We start from the raw sequence: 5,342 nt of genomic DNA, 5'->3' as shown, positions 1-5,342 counted from the left end.
ATAGGTGAGGGTAGGAACGAAAATTGCCCGGTAGATCGAAAGCTTTGCCTTCTGGCTCTAGGTCTAGAACACACTCTATAATTTACAAAAACCCAACAATTCCAGTAATTCCCCCAAGAGCAAGCATAAAAGCTTAAAGCTTTAGTGCTTAACTTTTTGGTACTAAGGAGCGGCTGTTACATTCAAGCCGTTGCCAAATGAGTTGCTAAAAAGCTAATTATGACTATCAGCTTCACACAATTCTCTCTGGATTTTCTCAATATGGATATGTTCAGAAGATTGGGGTGCGCGGTCACGGAAGGCTTCTATCAAGTGGACGCGCTGACAGAGTTGTTGTCATGACTTAGAATTCCTCATGGGGGGAGACAGAAACTACGCCCTATAGCTTTAATGGGGGAGGCTTGGGTTTCTATCTGCCACAGCTTGCCAACTCGTGCCGGAACTATACCAGTCCACCCACTATCTTGATATGTCTGAATAAGGGAAAACAAATCAACTCTTTTGCTTTTCAGCAGCTCATCAGTGACTTCCAACACAGGAGCTTTGCATCTCATTAGTGGCCAGAACACACAAGTCTGTCTTAGTGGATAATTAAGAACTGACATTCTCACAGAAACTTGGCCTACTAATGATTTTTTAGACTCACGCTGGCTCATTGTCCTTCATCCTGTCTCCTGCCCTCAAAAGTTTTCCTGCAGCCTAAAACGCTGATGAAAAAAGTGCTAAACTCATCTGCAGCCATCTCTGATTCTATACTTGGCTAACGACCCAAGTGGCTTTCCACCACCTTTAACTCTCCATTCTGCGAGCCACCACATCACCTCACTCCCACGCAGCTGCAATGAAGGAGCAATTAGCTGCACCTCTGCCTGTACTTGTCTCCAAGAGCTCTGTAGGCCTACATTCCTAATCTGTCTGTAATATGGACAACTCCCCTCACACACACACACACACACACACACATACACAAACAAAGGGGCTTCATTTGGACATCACTAGTTGCCAGATACAGTTGGTTTGGTCTCTTCGCAGGCATAATGATACCCAATCTGGCAACGTCACTTTGATGACATGACTTCGCTGCACCGACTGTAGTTCCAACACTAATTGTAAGTGTGACCACACGTCATGAAAGTCATCTGTGCTGTGGGACAAACGAACATCAGGATTGAATCAATCATCTCTTTTCTACAGAGAATGAGAACTGAGAGGTCAAAAACACTGTCAGTCAAAAACAGGATACATTTAACTGCATATAAAATGCATAGAAAGGCCATTCCCATTCAAATCAATGTAGCTGAATGGTAAGAGCTGCAGCCATTTTATGTGGCGCCGGTACACGCTGGAGTTAGCAAGCAAACGTTAGCCAAGTGACAAGTCGTCCAACGGCTGGCTCGCTGGTTCCCCTGTCCTTTCGTGCTGCATTAGTTACAAAGAATGAGCTGAACAGAAGAATGGGTTAAACAGTCCGCTGACCCACTGCCATTGGGTCTAATTGTCCCTCTTCACTGCTCCAGAGAACGTCTCACGAGCTGCATCGGGCCGCTCCCAGTGCAGCCTGTTCTCATGAACCATATGTTCAAAAAGCTACGAAAAGTTAAGAATTGTAATTCGTAAACATTCCACGATTTCTTTGCTGTATGCGACACATTAGTCTCGCTTTGCCTCGCTGCTCCACACAGCAGTCTGGGATGGAAGGAAAACGTGCTCTGGTGTAAAAGCATTTCTTTAAACCAATCGCAATTGTCATGGGTGGCGCTAAGCTCCACAAAGAGCTGCTGCAATATGATTGGGCAAGAGAAAACTCAGAAAGACAGATAGTCTAGTTAGCTAGGAAAAAATACTTTCACATGGAAATACGTGTTGCTTATTCCCTAAATAGTCATTTAGGTGCCTAAACTCAACTTTTGTACCCTCATAATACTGATTATTGCCTAAATGGCGGTCAAAATGACCCGACTCTAAGCCACCTCTTCTTGAGTAACTGAGTCACCAACTACCGCTTATATTACCATGTGGAGGACCATGCAGAGGACCATGCGGAGTGTGATGCGCAGCAACTGTCTCCTTTTGTAGGATATCATACTTTTGGTGTGCCTACGATATCATACAGACCCGTTAATGAGAATACGTTTGTTTTCACCATGTCAACATTCTCCATTTTTGTTTTGTACCAATCAAATCAACAGACCAATTTCACGGCACTCCATCCAACAACTGTTGAGATATTTCACCAAAAAACACAAATGTCAACCTCATGTTGGTGCTAGAGGCGAAATCAGGGAGTCAGGAGTGTGAAGTGAGCTGAGAGAAACGGAGTGTAATCCTCCCTGCTCTTTCGCACACTCACCATTCTGACCTCTTTCACTTTTTCACGCTTCAAGTTCATTTTTCAACCAAAAAAAGAACCTGAAGTATACACAAGAACCATTAAAACTATATGGAAACTAATTTCACACTTGGTTACACACATACCTTTCGAACAACAGTGTGATAAAGCACACAAGATCTTTGAAACATATTACACAACGTTGGAGAATTTAACTGTGCTTGTTTCATGTTATTGCACACCCACTGCATATATGTGTAAAAAGTCAACATACATACAGTTAGATTGAAAAAGTGCACATGAGGATGGATTGAGTGGACTGAACTCATTGTAATATAAATGAATAGATTTAACATTCAGCAAATCTCATCCTTACATTTTCTTCCCTATTATTGGATGTGTATGGAGTATTAGTGCAAGCTGCGGAAGGGAATGTGAGCAGAGACAAAGAGTGAAAGCACATTGCAGTAATTCTGTGCAATGGATTCTTTTGTAGCTGCTGCTAAATTCGATTGACTTGCTCTTCCCCGTTTTCATTATTTGTAATAAGGATCATCTTCATCCCATTATGAAGTCCTAATTACAAGGCCCGCTTCACTACTCAATGCAAACTCTGAATGCTATTGTATAATCATTTAGTAATTTACCATTTTTGATCAGTCTGGTGGCAGAGCATCAGGATGGTGATATACTGTATGTCGGTCTATCTGTCCATTTTTCTTAACCAGGAATAAGACTAATTGACTTTACAAATCTCTTTTTTAAAAGTGCCCTGAAAAGACAGGCAGCGTGGGGGTCTCTAGCTCATTCAGTAAGTACCATATTATACTACCATAGCCCCTAAAATGAATGTCAGCTGACTGTGCCTGTAGCTGGCTCACAGTCACCTATTGGCAACTTTGTTTAAAATACTTCTATTTTAGGTATGTAATGATCTATTTATGAAGCATTGATAACTTTTTTTTTTGGGGGGGGGGAGGTATATTTTGTCACCAGGGATAAAAATAAGTCAGCAGAGTCAGGGATATGTAGACCAGAAAGGGGCACCTGGGTTGCACCTGGGTTACACCATAAAATAAATTCTAAAATTTACTGGGAGCCAATGGGAAAAAAAGCTAAATAGGTGTAATGTGCTCTCTTTTTATGGTTTAAGTGAGGAGTCTGGCTGCTGCATTTTGGACAAGTTGTAAATTGTGCAAACTCTGCTGACTCAAACATGTACAGAGAGAATTATAATAGTCCAAACGAGAGAAGGTTTAAGCATGCATGACAATCTCTAGGTTTGTAACTAGAGACAATTGGAGAGTCTCCTGAGCTGCAGGAAAGCAGACAGGACAACTGTGTTCACTTTGTCATTCTAGGTGAGGTTATTATCAAAGATAACGCCAAGATTTTGACAGTTTGTGGCTGTATTTTGGGACAGAAAGCCCAGATGTTGTGAAATATAAGCATTGCTTGCGCGACCCTGCGCAATAATAATTACCTCAGTCCTATCTTCATTTAGCTGTAGAACTGTTTGAGCCATCCAGTGATTCAGGAGGCAGTTGTTGAGAGTAAGATTTTAAAGTAGGGTCATTGTGGTTAGAGAAGGACAATTGAGTGTCATCGGCGTATGAATGGAAGCTCATGTTATGCCTGCGGATGACTTAATAAATTTATGAATAAATAAAATTGACTTGGGTCCATTGCATATTTATCAAGTCTTAAAATCTTCAGGTCTCCTCAGAAAGGATCTGACTTTAGGAATTGATGTTGTGTTTGGTTTAGGTTTTCCACAGGCCCAGGATAAGGTCCAAAATTCCAATTATACTGTATATATTTTATTTAATCTTTAATCATTGCTCAACAATACCCTGTTTTCGTATAATTTAGGTGGTCCTTACCTTAAAGGTCAGTATTATTTACTCTTTATAGTTTAAGTTCAGGTCCATTACCAGAGTAGGCTACCACGTTGTTCAAATGCAGTACTATACATTAAAAAACAGAGAAAGAGAAACTAGCACAAACAAGAATAGTACAACGGAGGATCAAAGAAAATATATTTACTGTACAAGAACAGAAATGATTAAGACACAAATAAGTTATTTTAGTAAAAGGCTGACTGACTGAGAAGTATAGCTGCTTTAACATGAAGAAAGTCTCTGATATGTAGTGACATTAACACCAGGGATGGCATGTTAAAACAGGTAACCAATGGACAGGATCCATGAAGAGAGTATGGTGGTAATCCCGTCTACTCTGTCAGGTTCAAATGAGATACATCTGCTCACGCTATTTTACTTAATAGCCAAGAGAAGCAGTAGAATTTTTTTTAAATTACCATGACTCCAAGTGTCCACAAACTTGTAGCTAGGTAGGTCAGCAACAAAAGTATTTAGGTAACTTAAAAAGTACCTTGCCTGAGTGCTCTGGTCTATGTTATGAGTAGTGATGTGTACATGTTACGATTTTCTTTGTCTTGTCTGTCCTAATGTTGTTTAAAAATGCCATGTGATGTGATTTCTGCTGCAACATAATTTGCCCATGGGGACGATAAACATGAACGAACCTTTCCTTATCACTGCTCTCATCACGTGGGAGGTGGTAGGAAACAGATGATAAAGTGAAACAAAAGGAGATGTGCAGAAGAATATCTGGAGCCAGAGTCTGGGCCGTGAGTCAGAGCACGACGGTTTACTGATGAACAGAAACGCAATCTGGATGGAAATTGGATGGACGCCTCCATCATCCGCTCTGACTGACAGCCTGCTGGCTCCAGTCCTCTACTCTGGGGTGTGATTAAGCTATTTTTTTTTTTTTTTTTACTTTTGGGGGATTTGTTTGGACACAGCACCACTGTCTCCGAGGCAGTGCAGACTCCTAATCTGCTTTGCATAGCTTACAGCAGAGTGACAGGAAGGATGGAAAAGAGAGGGCAATCTAGGGATAACTTTGCATTCATTTTCCTGAGAGACACAAGAGGACTGTGAGGCTTTATCAGAATCAGTGAACAGTAACATTATTATACTACTAT

The sequence above is a fragment of the Etheostoma spectabile genome, chromosome 9, assembly GCF_008692095.1.
Source record: "Etheostoma spectabile isolate EspeVRDwgs_2016 chromosome 9, UIUC_Espe_1.0, whole genome shotgun sequence".
Lineage (NCBI taxonomy): Eukaryota > Metazoa > Chordata > Actinopteri > Perciformes > Percidae > Etheostoma > Etheostoma spectabile.
The sequence above is the reverse complement of the archived record's forward strand: the minus strand, read 5'-3'. Positions refer to the sequence as shown.